The following is a 17314-nucleotide window of genomic DNA, read 5'->3' as shown; positions in this document are numbered from 1 at the left end:
CTACAAGTAAGCATTTCAAACTGTTTCTTTTTCTGTGCTTCTATTTGCAGTATTTTGAGTTGGTGACAGGGTCTCTTTAAGTCGCAGAACATATGACGTATTCATAAGTGGACTTCATTGTTTTACCCAAGTCTTCCTGAAGGCGTGTGATACCTAAAGTCTGCCACTAGGTGTCAGGCCTGTAGTGCGAGTCTGTGGCAGCAAGCCTGGCGCTCGGGCTCGTGTTGTCAGTGGGCGATGTTTCTGATTGGTGTGTGCTTGTCATGTGACTATGGAGGACAGGGTCAGGCGGTGTATGTAGTAGGAGGTGATGGCACGTTGAGCTCCCTCTGCTTTCTTTTAGCTGCTCTCCGAACACCGGTTTCTTTCTAGTTGTAAGACCGCCGCAGGTGCCGAGTTGGGAGGGTACGGCAGCCAGGAAAGTCCCTGGCTTCTGGAGGAGGCTTAGGCCGCTGCCAGCTCATCCAACAGAGCCTGACCCTAGGATGAACAGGCAGGCCTGGCATTGTCTGCACACAGGTAAGGGGATAGTTGTATGACGTGTCCTCTGTGTATATGAGGGTAGAAGCTGCTTGTATACAATGTGCACATTGCTGGCTCTGGCCAGTCATATCAGCCTTCCACTTTGTAGTATTAGTTGTACATTTGCTGGTGATATTGTTTGCAGCATATCCATTTGTTTTACTTTGTAGAATCTGGCGCTAGGACGCGGCTGGTATCGGCACCAATCCCTGCACGCAGTACTTGCCAATACCCATTACTCGCCGCAGTCACACTGGAATCTGATTGCATGGGTGTTTACATTGCAGCGTGACTTAAATTGCAGCAATCCCCATTTTATTCACTAGGGTCTCTGCAAAAAAAAAAAAAAAAGAATAATGTTTGGGTGGTTATAAGTAATTTTCTGTCAAAAAATACTGATTTAACCACGTCCCGTCCAGTCAATAGTCAATTGACGTCCGGGAAGTGGTTGTGAAATCCTGACTGGACGTCTATTGATGTCCAGCAGGATAACATGCCCGTCGGGGACGCGCGGCGATCGGTGATGTGGGATGTCAGTCTGACACCCTGCATCTCCGATCTCGGTAAAGAGCCTCCAGCGGAGATTCTTTACCACGTGATCAGCCGTGTCCAATCACGGCTGATCACGATGTAAACAGGAAGAGCCGTTGATTGGCTCTTCCTCACTCGCGTCTGACAGACGCGAGTAGAGGAGAGCCGACCTCCGGCTCTCCTGACGGGGGGTTCGCGCTGATTGTTTATCAGCACAGCCCCCCCTCCGATGCCCACACTGGACCACTAGGGAAGCCCACACTGGACCACCAGGGAAGGGGGCAACAATATATATATATAAAAAAAATAGAGAATAGATGCCAATCGGTGCCCACAAATGGACACTGACTGGCAACATGGGCACTGACTGGCATAATATGGAATAAAAAAGTGATGCCCAGCAATGCCATCAGTGCCACCCCTCAGTACCCATCCATGCCCAGTGCCCATCTGTGCCACCCATCAGTGCCGCCTATGAGTGCCCATCAGTGCCGCATACCAGCGCCGCCTATTAGTGCCGTCTATCACTGCCCATCAGTGCCAACTCATCGGTGCCCATCAGTGCCGCCATATCAGTGCCCGTAATTGAAGAAGAAAACTTAATTATTTACAAAAAAAGTTAACAGATAAGAAAAAAAACGTTTTATTTTTTTCAAAATTTTCGGTCTTTTTTCAGTTGTTGCGCAAAAAATAAAAATCACAGAGATGATCAAATACCACCAAAAGAAAGCTCTATTTGTGGGAACAAAATGATAAAAAAATAGTTTGGGTACAGTGTAGAATGACCGCGCAATTGTCATTCAAAGTGCGACAGTGCTGGAAGCTGAAAATTGACTTGGGCATGAAGGTGCGTAAGTGCCTGGTATGGAAGTGGTTAACCACTTCAGCCCCTGACCATTTGGCCGCCAAATGACCAGGCCAATTTTTGCTATTTGGCAATGTGTCGCTATAACTCACAAATGTGCGGTCGTGCGACGTGGCTCCGAAACAATATTGATTTCCTTCCCCCCCCCCCCCCCCACAAATAGAACTTTCTTTTGATGGTATTTGATCACCTCTGCAGTTCTTATTTTTTGCGCTATAAACAAAATTTTTTGGAAAAAAAGCAATATTTTTTAGTTTTTGCTATAATATCCCCAAAAATATATAAAAAAAAAACTTTTTTTTTCCTTCAGTTTAGGCTAATACGTATTCTACCTATTTTTGGTAAAAAAAAAATCACAATAAGCGTTTGATTGGTTTGCGCAAAAGTTATAGCGTCTACAAAATAGGGGATAGTTTTTATGGCTTTTTTTTTTCCCACTAGTAATGGCGGTGATCAGCGGTTTTTATTGTGACTGCGACATTATGTTGGACACTTTTGAAGCTTTTTTGGGACCATTCACATTTATACAGCGATCAGTGCTATAAAAATGCACTGATTACTGTATAAATGTGACTGGCAGTGAAGGGGTTAACCACTAGGGGGTGAGGAAGGGGGTTAAGTGTGTCCTAGGGAGTGATTTTAACTGTTAGGGGGCGTAGCTACGAGTGACACGTCACTGATCGCTGCTCCCGATGAGAGGGAGCAGACGATCGGTGTCAATAGGCAGAACTGGGAGATGCCTTGTTTACACTGGCCTCTTCACGTTCTGTGGCCCGATCGTGTGACACCGGCGGACATCAAGTACGCGGAGCTCACAGCAGGGGCGTGCGGATGCACCCACACGACGGGAAATTAAAAGTGACGGAAATATACGTCACTATTCCCAGCTGTGCCATTCTGCCGACGTGTTTAGTCGTGAGCCGGTCTTTAAGTGGTAAACTTGTGAACAAAAAGTGCCAGAAAAAGCCTGGTCTTTAAGTGGTTAAATTAGCACAAGTCCGTTAGTTTTAGGTAGAATAAAAAGCAAAATGCGCACTATTGTTTATAGACTGTACTATTTGAATTGATTTTGCTTTGTTCTTTGGTGGTAGGTTACGATAGTAACAAAAAATATACAGCTAAATTTAAAGGGAAAAAATATGTTTTTTTAATTTGGGCCAGTATTCCTTGTGATAATGGGGGGGGGGGGAGGGGGATCAAGAGATAAAATGAAAGCCCAATTTGTCCTAAAAAAAACTGATAGCAGGCAGAAGAGACACGTTGCCACTGTCGCTACGACTGAAAATAAGGGAAAATTCTAAATTGTCCCCAAAGAGTTGTGACCAAAGTGGGCGTGAAGAAAAATCTTCCAATGAGGACGCTTGCTCCATCTAACATGGGATTCCCCACGCATTGGATAGTTTTCTGCTCACTTCCTGTTGTGTCTACAGTACAGGAAGTGAAGGGAAATCTCCTTAATGTGACAGTATTTTTCTGCCAGGGGCTTTACCTATTTCATACTCTAATCCAGGGGTCGACAAAATCCAGGCGCCAGGTCGCAATTGCGACAAGAAATTGTGGCAAAGCCGCGGCCTTAATTACCGGCCACCGCGATCCTGTGGCGGGGGAGATAGGGGCGCACGGAGGCACAGGATCCTGTGTCTCTGTGCGCTCCCACCTCCGTGCGGCGGTCCCGAGACGGCCGGTAATTGAGGCCGTGGCTTTGCGGCCTTGTGAAGTCCCAAGCTTCCTTTTGTGACCTGGCGCCATCTGGTGGTGGCCCGTGGCATTACAAGTTTAACAGCAGTTCTAATTGTAGTTTTTCACTTTTTTCACTGCCATCTCCTTCCCTCTAATTAGAACCCCCAAACATTATATATATTTTTTATTCTAACACCCTAGAGAATAAAATGGCGATCGTTGCAATACTTTCTGTCATGCCGTATTTGCGCAGCGGTCTTACAAGCGCAATTTTTTGGGGGAAAAAATACACTTTTTTTGATAAGTAGAGTTATCCCAATTTATATTATGAAAGATAATGTTACGCCGAGTAAATTGATACCCAACATGTCATGCTTCAAAATTGCGTCCGCTCGTGGAATGCCGTCAAACTTTTACCCTTTAAAATCTTCATAGGCGACGTTTAAAAAAACTCTACAGGTTGCATGTTTCGAGTTACAGAGGAGGTCTAGGGCTAGAATTATTGCTCTCGCTCTAACGATCGCGGCGATACCTCACATGTGTGGTTTTAACACCGTTTACATATGCGGGCGCTACTCACGTATGCGTTCGCTTCTGCGCGCAAGCTCGTCGGGACGGGGCGCGCTTTCTGGCTCCTAACTTTTTAGCTGGCTCCTAGATTCCAAGCAAATTTGTCAAACCCTGCTCTAATCAAAATGAAAACAAAATTGGCCTTCGGAGATGCTGGAAATAAAAAACGTCATTGTTCTCAGTGCTGAAAGCCACATATTACACGTGTAAATTTTGGTATGTATATATAAAATGGACGCCAACAGTTTTTGATGGAGTTGTTCCTGAAATGACAGTTGTCTACCTATCTGTTATCCGCCCTTGTGTATGATAACTCCTGCAGTTTGTACTCATTATGCCAAATGTACTTTGATCTGCCTGTGCCACCTGCCTAGTAAACAGAGCCCTGCAAATATTAGAAGAGTATTCACTGTTTAGCTTTCCCTGCTTTTGTATACCTTTCTTCCACCTTTTGCCTGCAGGACATTTTTACTAATAGAGTGCTTTATTTATAGAAATTAAATCCTAATCCAACTGAAGGGACTAGCAGATTGGTGTTCTTCGTTACTGTGTATCTTGGCAGGCTTTGGCCAAATAAATGGGCAAAAGGCAAGCGAGGAGGCAGAGTGTCTCTAAAACATTGGGGATCTTTGCTACTTTTATGTTTCTTGCACCAGTAAAGCAGAAGTCAAGCTGGAAATAACAAGGTAAAAATAATTGGCCCTTTTAACCACTTCAACCCCAGAAGAATTTACCCCCTTCCATTACCTGAGCACTATTTGCGATTCGGCACTGCATGGCTTTAACTGACAATTGCGCGGTCGTGCAACGTGGCTTCCTTTTCCCCCCCCACAAATAGAGCTTTCTTTTGGTGGTATTTGATCACCTCTGCGATTTTTTTTTTTTTTTTTTTTTTTTTTTTTTTTTCCCGCTATAAACAAAAAAAAGACTGACAATTTTGAAAAAAACAATATTTTTTTGCTATAATAAATATCCCATTTTTTTTTTCCCCTCAGTTTAGGCCGATACATATTCTCCTACATATTTTTGGTAAAAAAAATCACAATAAGCGTATAATGATTGGTTTGCGCAAAAGTTTTAGCGCCTACAAAATAGGGGATAGAATTATGACATTTATTTTACTTTATTTTTTTTACCAGTAATGACGGTTATCTGCAATTTTTGTCAGGACTGCAATATTGCGGCGGACAGATCGGACACTTTTGACACTATTTTGGGACCATTCACATTTATACAGTGAACAGTGCTATAAATATGCACTGATTACTGTATAAATGTGACTGGCAGGGAAGGGGTTAACACTAGGGGGCGATCAAGGGGTTAAATTTGTTCCCTGGGAGTGATTCTTACAGTGGGGGGAGGGGACTGACTGGGGGAGGAGACCGATTTGTATCCCTAGGGACACGCCATCGGTCTCCTCTCCCTGACAGGATGTTCATCTCTGTGTTTACACACAGAGCTCCACGTCCCTGGCTCTGTCACTGCCGATCACGGGTACCTAGTGGACATCGTGGCCGCCAGGCACGCGCTTCAGCACCCGCGTGACACGACGGGCCCAGCTTTTCCCTGGGTGCGCATCGCGGAAGTAAACAGGATGACGTCCACCCGGCAGGAAGGCGCCGGCGCTGTAGACGTCTTTTGTCTATAGCGCGGGTGCCAAGAGGTTAAAAAGACTTCCTTATACATAGTGCTTGTTCATAAAAATGCAGCATCTCCTATGATTTTTTTTTTTTTTTTTTTTTTTCTTCTTGTTCAAAATTGCATTCCAACTTTTCCATCCAAATACAAAGTAGTATAGGATGCACATTGTTGAGTAGGAAAAAAACGTACCGATAGTAAGAACAGAGTGGCTGTAGATAGTATTACCTTCCATAATTACGAACTGTAGGCCTGTAAATCCTTTAACCACTTCCATACAGGGCTTTTATACACACCTCCATACCGGGCCTATTCTGGCACTTCTCTCCTACATGTACAAATCATCATTTTTTTGCTAGAAAATTACGCAGAACCCCCAAACATTATATATGTTTTTTTAGCAGACACCCTAGGGAATAAAACGACGGTCATTGAAACCTTTTATTTTGCACGGTATTTGCGCAATAATTTTTCAAACGCCTTTTTTTTGGAAAATAATTGTTTCATGAATTAAAAAAATAACAAAACAGTAAAGTTAGCCCAATTTTTTTGTAAAATATGAAAGATTATGTTACACCGAGTAAATAGATACCTAACATGTCACGCTTTAAAATTGCGCACACTCATGGAATGGCGCCAAACTTTGGTACTTAAAAATCTCCATAGGCAACGCTTTGAAATTTTTTACAGGTTACCAGTTTAGATTTACAGAGGAGATCTAGTGCTAGAATTGTTGCTGGCACTCTAGCGCACGCGGCGATACCTCACATATGTGGTTTAAACGGCGTTTACATATGTCGGCGGGACTTGCGTGTGCGTTCGCTTCTGCGCGCAAGCTACTGGGGACAGGGGCGTTTAAAAAAAAATTTTTATTTCTTTTTTTTTTTTTTTTTACATATTTCTTTTTTTACACTTTTTTATTTTTTTTTATTTTTTTTATTATCACTTTTATTCCTATTACAAGGAATGTAAACATCCCTTGTAATAGGAATGTGTGTGACAGGTACTCTTAATGGAGAGATGCGGGGTCAATAAGACCCCACATCTCTCCTCCAGGCCTGAAAGCATGAAATCGGTGAAAAAAAATTCACCGATCTCATGTTTACTGTTGCTTAGCAGCCGCAATCGCGGCTTTGTTTACTTACGGGGACCCGGGCGTGACGTCATCACATCGCGCCCGGGTCCTCCGACGGTCATAGAGATGACTGGTGACCATCTGGTCACCAGTCATCTCTATGCTTCCTGCGAGCGCCGGACGATTCGTTCTCCGGGCCCCCGATGACACGGGAGAGCCCGGAGAAGCACCGGATGGCGGCGGGAGGGGGGGGGATGTCCCCTCCCGCCGCCTGTAAGAACGATCTAGCGGCGGAACTGCCGCTATGATCGTTCTTACGTTGTGCAGAATCGCTGCAGGCATCATTCAGATATCCCCCCCACAAAGCCCAGAACGTCATATGACGTCCACTCTGAACGGCAGAGGTTCTTTGTGGACGTCATTTTACTATGGGCCGGTAGGGAAGTGGTTAAAGGAGAACTCCGGGCAAAAACTTTTTTACATGTCCTTGCTGCTGATCTCCTACCTTCACCGAACAGTGTATTCATGCATTTGCATCCAGTTCAATAAATGATTAAAGATTGGGGGTAAGGGTCGAAGGTAGGTTTAAGTGGGGATGAGGAGTAGTAGGGGGATTCCTGTGGGATCTGGCATGAAAAATAACAGCAGCTCAGGACATAGCAAGTCATAGATGTAGGGCCGAAACAACTAATCGATTAATCGACAACTAATCGATTATGAAAATAGTTGTCAACTATTTTCATAATCGATTAATCGGCCAGTTGATTAGTTAGCCTGCATATAGAATGCTTTATTTGTTTACATATCAGGAAATGCAGTGCAGAACACGTTCAGTACAGTACACCATCCATACATGTCACTAAGTGCCTGAGAATTTGTGAAAGTGTGAGGAGCAATGCCTCATGGGACATGTAGTCCTGGACAGGAAGTGAGTGGTTCTAAAGGCAGAAGTTTTTTTACCTTGCTATAGCGGGTGCTCTATACTATACTTTGCAGCTTGCTATTGAGGCACTCTGAAGGCAGGAGGAGCCAGAAGCATCGGTGAGGGACCCCAGAAGTGGAGGATCTGGGCTGCTCTGTGCAAAACCATTACACAGAGCTGGTAATATGACAAGTTTGTTTAAAAAAGAAAAAAATCACTAAAGACTCTGTGCAGGGAAGATCAGCATCTGAACCCAGAGAAAGTGGAGGTAATAGAAGGCATTACAATTACTGTAGTTCGTTATTTATATTTACCACTGCGTATGGATATTTAAGAATAAATTGCCTTTTTTTTTATATTAACTAAATTGTACACCACACTTAAAGATTATCCGATTAATCGAAACAATAATCGGCCAACTACTCGATTATAAATATAATCGTTAGTTGCAGCCCTACATAGATGGTACTATAGAGTTCAAGGAGTGCAGGATCTAATCCTTGTGGAGGAAAATGATCTACCCAAGGCTACCATATTTTAGTTTACTTAGGAAGGCTATCTTGCTATGTAGCTTCAATTTTGCCATGGATCATGGCAGTGGTGACCCGGTTTTTAGCTTCGGGGAAACTAGAATGTGGGGTTTCCCAAGCAGCAGCTACTTTTTGCTTTGTTGTAATTTGTAGAAGAAGTTTGAATTCGGCAGGGGTGATGTCTTAAGGGGGGGCAAGTTTAGCATAGCTATTGTGTCTAAAGCAGGGTCTGAAACTGGTGGCCCTCCAGCTGTTGTGAAACTACATGTCCCATGAGGCATTGCAAGGCTGACAAGTTACGACTCCCACTGTCAGTGGCATAATGGGACTTGTTTGGCAACAGCTGGATGACAGCTAAGGTGTCCTGTTAAGCACTTTAGAGAGGAGTTCAAAAATCTCAATCCAGGATTTGTTGACTATTTGACATTTCCACCAAACGTGCTTATGGGTTCCTGATTTTTTATTAAATTTTTTTTTGCAGCCCCAAAGAAACAAATTTAGAGATTCACGCAGAAGCCAGATACCCACGTGAGAGAGGGGCTTCCAACGCAGCAATGTTCATTGAGCATGATTGTGTGGCCAACCATATTTTGGTCCATTCTTTGGGTTCTATAGTGACACCGAAGTCCGTCTCCCACTTGCTAACATAAGTGGGGGGTATTTGGGGAAAGCTTAGAAAGTATCAAAAAGTTTAGGGGGGCGGGGAATAGGACCTGGGACATGGGGGTCCCTATCACACTTCCTTGCTCAATACATAGATAAACCTGTGGCAACTAGGGCTGCAACTAACGATTATTTTCATAATCGATTAGTTGGCCGATTATTGTTTCGATTAATCGACTAATCGGATAATCTTAAAATTGAGTATGGCATACAATTTTGTTAATATGTAAATTAAAAAAAATGCAATTTATTCTTAAATATCCATATGCAGTGGTAAATATAAATAACCAACTACAGTAATTGTAATGCCTTCCATTTCCTCCACTTTCTCTGGGTTCAGATGCTGATCTTCCCTGCACAGAGTCTTTAAAGTGATTTTTTTTTTTTTTTTTTAAACAAACTTGTTATACTTACCTGCTCTGTGTAATGGTTTTGCACAGAGCAACCCAGATCCTCCACTTCTGGGGTCCCTCACTGATGCTTCTAAGCTGTGTAAAGATCAGTAATAGTCATGAGTACAGAGCCATAAAACCAAAAATTAATTTGTTTATGTTTGAGTGCAGTAGTTTATGAGCGTGAGTGTCTTTTATGCATCTATATTGTATAACTTGGCAATGAAGAATTTTTACGCATACATGCGTTTACTCAAGGTGTTTACAGAACATTTTACACAGATTCTTTATGCCAACAAGATCTTGAGTATAAGCATCAGTAAATTATTACATCTATGTGCAACTGGCTAAAAATTGCAAAACAGCAATAACTGGGTTGCAAGCTGTTTCAGTGGGCAGAGGAGGGGAGCAGTGTTGAGTGATCATATATATAAAGAGCAGTTGAGGGGAGCAAGCGATACATAGACCACTGCTGCTGGTTTAGGCCCCTTTCACACAGACGGACCGTTCAGGTCTGCCTGACAGTTTTGACGGCGGACCTGAATGGCCGCTCCATGCAGTCCTATGGAGCGTCGGATGTCAGCGGAGACGTGTCTTCTGACATCCGATCTGCCAAAATCAGACATATGGCGATACGTCCATATCGGATCGGGGGAGATCTGACGAAAACGGACATGCTGTCCGTTTTCATCAGATCGCTCCATAGGAATCAGCGGCGCTGCACAAGCCCCTCCCCGCTCAGTGAGCAGAGAGGAGCTTGTCATCCACCAGCTCTGCGGACTGATCTCCCGCTGAGCTGGCGGGAGCAGGCGGACTTTGTAGCGATGGAGTCCGCCTTGTGTGTAACTGTCCTTATACTTCAGGGAGTTCTAGGATTAGACCATGTATGTGAAGGATGGTGATCCTGCATTGGATGACCCAGAGGAATGGACAATGATGCTGCTGTTTGACGTGGTAGGGATACACATGTCGATGGCTTGGTTGGGTATGGAAGAACAAAAAGCCACAGAAGCATTTCTTTGTAAACTTAGTGATGTAAGTATAGGCAAACGGGTTATTGAGCGGCGAGGAGGGCTAGAAAACGACTTGGGCGATAAGGAGAGACCTTAGAAGACATTGTGGACAGAGGTGAGACAGAACCGTGTGTATTCAGAGAGAGTTACACCGGCGTATCAGTAGATACGCCGTCGTAACTCTGAATCTACGCCGTCGTAAATTTAAGTGTATTCTCAAATTGAGATACACTTAAATCTAGTTAAGATACGACCGCGGGCGCCGTCGTATCTTAGCTGTCTATTTAGGCCGGCCGCTAGGGGCGTGTACGCTGATTTACGCCTAGAATGCGTAAATCAGCGCGATACGCCTATTCACGAACGTACGCTTGCCCGTCGCAGTAAACATACGCCGTTTACGTAAGGCGTTTTCAGGCCTAAAGTTATTCCACCAAAAAGATGGCGCAGCCAATGTTAAGTATGGACGTCGGAACCGCGTCAAATATTTGCATTTTTACGTCGTTTGCGTAAGTCGTCCGTGAATGGGGCTGGACGTAATTTACGTTCACGTCGAAACCAATAAGTCTGTGCGGCGTAATTTGGAGCATGCTCACTAGGATATGTCCACGGACGGCGCATGCGCCGTTCGTTCAAAACGTCAATCACGTCAGGTCACGATTCATTCGCATAAAACACGCCCACCTCTTCACAATTTGAATTAGGCGCGCTTAGGCCGGCACATTTACGCTACGCCGCCGTAACTTAGGACGCAAGTGCTTTGTGAATACAGCACTTGCCTCTCTAACTTACGGCGGCGTAGCGTATATGAGATACGCTACGCCTGCCTAACGTTAGGCTCATCTACGTGAATCCAGCTACAATTTTCCGTTTGCCTATAGTGAACTATTCAGATGGAACGGTAGAGCAGGTTTTATGGTACATAAGAAGACGGCCAAGTTCTGTTTGTTTTGGCTTTGTCAACGCTAATGTCAGACGTCTCCTTTTGGACAATATTTTTGTGCTCTCTTCAGGTTTAATCTCTTATGACTTTTCTCGGATACCTGATATATGGAATGTGGTATGGGTTACATATGGCTGTACATGTTGTTTTTTTCATTTAGTTGAAAGGACTGGGCTGTGCAATTAGGCCGATGTCACTCTTGTAATGCAATGCAGGATCTGCTACCAAGGACACCGCATGGTGGTGAAACACTCAACCTGCTTACATCTGTGGCTCCCTCTCTGGCTGGATGTTCGTTATCTTCACAGTGACCTAATTTATACAGTTTTCACTGTATGAAATGAATGCAAATCTTAGGCAAGCCATAGATTATGCAATGTTCTTTCCTGCAACCATGGGTTTCAAGAAAGAGAACATTGCTTGATTTCCATGGAGCTCCCTCCCATTGTGTTCTCCCAGGGAGGGGAGGGGTGGTGCGGGAGGCCTTCCCTGCCTGGATAACACAGTGATTACTGCTAGTGGCTATAGCCAATGACAGTAATCGCATGCTAAAAATCCAATATGCTGGTTGTAACCAAGTCGATCAATGGATTGAATTTGGTACAGTCAGCCTGCCCATAGTTGGATTGAATCTCGGCTGGTTCCTGCTGAACTGGCCAAGATTTGAGCCATATATGGCCAGTTTAAGCATGGGCGTTTATACCTTTCTGCTGACAAAGGTGGAGGAGAATGGTTGCGTGCATCCACACCTGTGCGCTTTAGGTGCAGTGCGTTAAAAAAATAATCTACATGCTGCATCTTTGATGCGCCTTTATTGAAATACACATCCTATAGAGTTTGGTGGTAACAAGCCTAAAACACCACTCTGGGTCTGCACCAATCCATTTTTTTTATTGGCCAGTGCGAGTAACGATACTTTTGGTCAAGTACTGGCCGATACAGAGTACAGATATTTTGCGGTGCAATTTGTGCCAATATTAAATGGGGCAAATTGCACTGCAATGAATCGCATATATAGAAAAGGAAGCGCCATCTAGTGGGCAGTATTAAAAAAAATTATAACTTGCATAGTGTCCCAGTCCTGGCGATTTATAGAACATCATAGCCGCTGGCAGTGCTCACAGAACTGAAGGAGAAGTTCTGGAAGCCGTGTGGGTATTGAGCGGAAGTCGTGTCAGATTGGGGGTGGACCGCCTATACATCTCCTCCAGCCCTGTGAGCACCTCTAGCTGCCGTGATTTTCTATCATCGATGGGAACGGGACGGTCTCCCTACACCACACAGATGTGAACCAGCGCTTACACTGATATTATTGTTTTTGTATTGTACAACATTCTTTGAAATTTACAATAAAAACCTGCCAGATGTTGTAACCCATCCTTTCCCTATGTTCAGAAAGGCTTCATAACCTGGAAGTGGGAGGGCAGGCCGTATGGCATTTTATAGTATATGTTATTGCCTTGGCTGCTAGCTCTCCTCTGTCATAAGAATTCCTGAAAGAATGATTGTTGACATGTCGTCATGGTTTATTTGCTCCTAACCACGCTCACGAATTGAAAAACCAGTTCTAGGAGATGGAGAAGTAAATCTGTGTTCTAATTTGTATGACGACCCCAATTAAAGTGGACTGTAAAAACACCCATTCTGTTTTATTGTGTGTATAAAACCACGGCCGGCCAGCCTGCAGTTCCGTTGCTTATTCCATTTCTGTGCTCTATTATTTAATCGGTCACATTGTTGTTTTTGGTGGTTTATTTATGGTTGATCCATCGCACAAGCTGTTCTGCTTGAACTGCTAATTGCCTTAGTACAATTATATGTTCTGTAAGCCGATTCCAGCCAAATTGCTACACATCCTTTGGAAACGAGTACAGGAATTGTAGGGTCAGTGCCTATGATCTTGTGATCCATTTATGTCTTCTGTGTCTTGGAGGGGATTAGTAGCTTAAAGCGGTGGTTCACCCTTAGAGGGCATTTTTTAGGCTTAGATTCCTGCTCGTTTTTACTAGGGGAATCGGCTATTTGTTTTAAAATATGTGCAGTACTTACCCGTTTACGAGATGCATCCTCTCCGTCGCTTCCGGGTATGGGCTGCGGGAATGGGCGTTCCTTCTTGATTGACAGTCTTCCGAGAGGCTTCCGACGGTCGCATCCATCGCGTCACGATTTTCCGAAAGAAGCCGAACGTCGGTGCGCAGGCGCAGTATAGAGCCGCACCGACGTTCGGCTTCTTTCGGCTACGAGTGACGCGATGGATGCGACCGTCGGAAGCCTCTCGGAAGACTGTCACTCAAGAAGGAACGCCCGCTCCCGAAGCCCATACCCGGAAGCGACGGAAGAAGATGCAGCTCGAAAACGGGTAAGTACGGATCATATTTTAATACAAATAGCCGATTCCCCTAGACCGAACGAGCAGGAATCTATGGGGAGAAAAAAAAAAAAAAAAAAAGAAATGGTTGAACTCCCGCTTTAAAGCGGATGTGCCACGGGAAAAATATATTAAAAGCCAGCAGCTACAAATACTGCAGCTGCTGACTTTTAATATAAGGACACTTACCTGTCCTGGAGTCCAGCGCCGATCGCAGCAGATGACGAGCCGATCGCTCGTCACCCTGCTGCTCCCCCCTCCATCCTCGGTGAGGGAACCAGGAAGTGAAGCGCTCCGGCTTCACTGCCCGGTTCCCTACGGCGCATGCGCGAGTCGCGCTGCGCCCGCCGATTGGCTCCCGCTGTGTGCTGGGAGCCGAGTGTTCCCAGCATACAACGGGGGACGGACGGGAAGGAAGGAAAAAAACCCGTCCTTTGCCCGTATCGTAGGGCCGGAAGTGGGTGCAGATACCTGTCTGTAGACAGGTATCTGCACCCCCCTCCCCCCTGAAAGGTGTCAAATGTGACACCGGAGGGGGGGAGGGTTCCGATCAGCGGGACTCCACTTTAGAGTGGAGATCCGCTTTAAGATGACATGGCCATTTATTAAAGTAGACATATGGACGCTAAGCGATCCCGTTGCTATGCTAAACATATCCATGCTTGTAAAAGAAGAGCACTGTATCTTGCTGCCTGCGCCCTTGAAAGTCACTCATTTATGAGAAATCATTAGTCAATGTCAGCATTCGCATAAACATTACATTAATATAGTGTGCATAAATCTTTTGCGCATTGATCTTGTAAATGAGGCTTTAAAGTTAAAGTGGAGTTCCGCCCAAATTTTTTTTAATGTTTTTTTTTTTTTTAAGTCGGCTACAAATCCTGCAGCTGCTGACTTTTCAAATGTGGACACTTACCTGTCCAGGGCACCCGCGATGTTGGCACCCGAAGCCGATCTGTCCCTCAGCTCTCGGGTGGAGGCGCCGCCATCTTCGGTAAGGGAATTGGGAAGTGAAGCCTTGCGGCTTCACCGTCAGGTTCCCTACTGCGCATGCGCAAGTCGTGCTGCGCGCCCTCACTAGTCCCCGCCGTCTTCTGGTACCTGTGTGTCTCCCAGAAGACAGCGGGGGGGGGGACGAAGAATGAGCCAGACGTGGCGTTGATATACGTGGATACTGCGGCTATCTATGCCCGGAAGTGGGAGCAAAGGTGCCAAATGTGACACCAGAGTGGGGGAGGATTCCGAAAAAATGGAAGTTCCATTTTTGGGTGGAACTCCGCTTTAAAGTGGAAGTAAAGGCAAGGCCTAACTCTAAACCTACTCTCACATTCTAATCTGTGAAGAAGGAAAAGAAAATCACTATTCTTGCCTATTCTGCAGCCGCTCAAGTCCAGTCCCAGGCTGAGCTGTCAGTGGTGGCTTCACAGTGTAGGAGAGGCAGTGACACCGGTAGCCCCATAGTAACTCTATGGGTGACGAAATTAATCGTGCATCGGGATTCGGCCGCCCACGATGAGGCATCGATGTTACGACTTTCAATAATCGATTGATGACGCCATCCTCACGCCGTGCTGCTGCCTCCGAAACCGAATCAGGCCTTCATGGTAGAATATCTGCTAGGAAACCACTGCTAAAGAAAGGCAACAAGCAGAAGAGACTTGTTTGGGCTAAAGAACACAAGGAATGGACATTAGACCAGTGGAAATCTGTGCTTTGGTCTGATGAGTCCAAACTTGAGATCTTTGGTTCCAACCCCCGTGTCTTTGTGCGATGCAGAAAAGGTGAATGGATGGACTCTACATGCCTGGTTCCCACCGTGAAGCATGGAGGAGGAGGTGTGATGGTGTGGGGGTGCTTTGCTGGTGACACTGTTGGGGATTTATTCAAAATTGAAGGCATACTGAACCAGCATGGCTACCACAGCATCTTGCAGCGCCATGCTATTCCATCCGGTTTGCGTTTAGTTGGACCATAATTTGTTTTTCAACAGGACAATGACCCCAAACACACCTCCAGGCTGTGTAAGGGCTATTTGACCAAGAAGGAGAGTGATGGGGTGCTGGGCCAGGTGACTACCTCTTGAAGCTCATCAAGAGAATGCCAAGAGTGTGCCAAGCAGTAATCAAAGCAAAAGGTGGCTACTTTGAAGAACCTAGAATATGAAATATATTTTATTAATTTTTATATTTAGTTTTGATGCCTTCAGTGTGAATCTACAATTTTCATAGTCATGAAAATAAAGAAAACTCTTTGAATGACAAGGTGTGTCCAAACTTTTGGTCTGTACTGTATGTAAATGTTTAAAACACACATGTGAGATATCGCTGCGATCATAGCAAAAAATATAGCCTGAGAACTCCTCTAACTCCAAACTGGTAACCTGTAGAAATGTTTTAATGTCGCCAAAGGAGATTTTCAAATACCAAAGTATGTCGCCATTCCACAAGCAGGCGCAGTTTTAAAGCATGACATGTTTGGTATCCATTTACTCTGCATAACATTCTCTTTCACATTATAGACAAAAACTGGGCTTACTTTACTGTTTTCTTGATTTTTTTCTTGATTTGATTTTGCCCCTCCAGCTTGTCTTTGTTTGTTTTTATGTGTTTAGAATAACAGGGAGGTGACACCTCCATCAATCAACATGTAATATCCCACCCCCATAGTGTTTATCGGTTTGGTTTGCATGGAGGCGGGAGGGTGTGCACTGTTATTTATCCCTATGTATACCTGTATATGACGTATGTGTGACTTTATGGCCATGTGACTTGCACAGATAATAAAGAAACAGGAGGAAATTAACAGCTTAGAAGGGAACTGAAACTGTAGATGTGCCTACAGCTGGTCTACACAATCTCAGGTTGCAGTGGGGTACGCAGTCAAGAGGGAGGGACAATGAACAGCAGGATCAGCCAGGTTTTTGGCAGAACACAGAAAAATAAATCCATAGTGACTGAGTTTGAACAGCCTTGTAATACAGCGTGTTCTGACAAGCAATGCATAGCTGTGCTGTGAAGGACTAGCTGTCTGCTAATCTATTTATAGCACCCACCCTGACACAAAATTCAGGCTGGTTTTATCTCAGTTGACAGAGAACTTGTCCGAAGTTATCATGCTGATAACAGAAGAACCAAGAAGGAGCAAGCCACTGGACTCAGGGCTTTGAAGAGGGATAAGTAAACACTACAGATGTGCCCAGCTCAAATTTTCCTGAACCAGGTTTACATCCACTTTAATGAAGAGGGTTTAAAGGAGAAGTATTGAAAAAGCTCTTTTGGCTGTACTTCTCCTATAGATCACAGGAGTGTAGTTTGGTTTTTCCACGCCTGTGACCTGTTTTCAGCTGACAGCGGGCTAAAGTGCGCTGCCGGCTGATGCAACTCAGTTGGTCCAGGCTCTGAAAAGATTCTGACCATATCGTTGGGATCCCCCTAGAACCTTGGAATGGCACCTGGTTCAGCTTCTCAGCGATCTACCAAGAGCCTGAGCCAGCCCCTCCCACCACCCGCCACAGCGCAGTGCTGTAGGAGAGAGCAGAGAGCCGCTGACCAACAATCCCAGCTTTCTGCTGAAAGTGGAGGGGGAGAACTGAGCGATGCCGGTTT

The 17314-nt window shown here is 44.9% G+C and overlaps 1 protein-coding gene across 2 annotated transcripts in view; it reads left to right on the top strand.

The window, feature by feature from the left end:
* The first annotated feature begins 217 nt into the window (after nucleotides 1-217).
* Nucleotides 218-17314, top strand: part of SLC35E2B (solute carrier family 35 member E2B) — a 65674-nt gene continuing 48577 nt past the window's right edge. For both annotated transcript variants that reach the window (XM_040325836.1, XM_040325837.1), the window contains exon 1: nucleotides 218-519. The gene's annotated coding sequence lies outside the window, so the exon portion shown is untranslated. The remainder of the gene's footprint in view (nucleotides 520-17314) is intronic.

This window comes from Rana temporaria, chromosome 10 (genome assembly GCF_905171775.1).
Source record: "Rana temporaria chromosome 10, aRanTem1.1, whole genome shotgun sequence".
In the NCBI taxonomy this organism is placed as follows: domain Eukaryota; kingdom Metazoa; phylum Chordata; class Amphibia; order Anura; family Ranidae; genus Rana; species Rana temporaria.
This window is presented reverse-complemented; position numbering and strand designations above follow the sequence as displayed.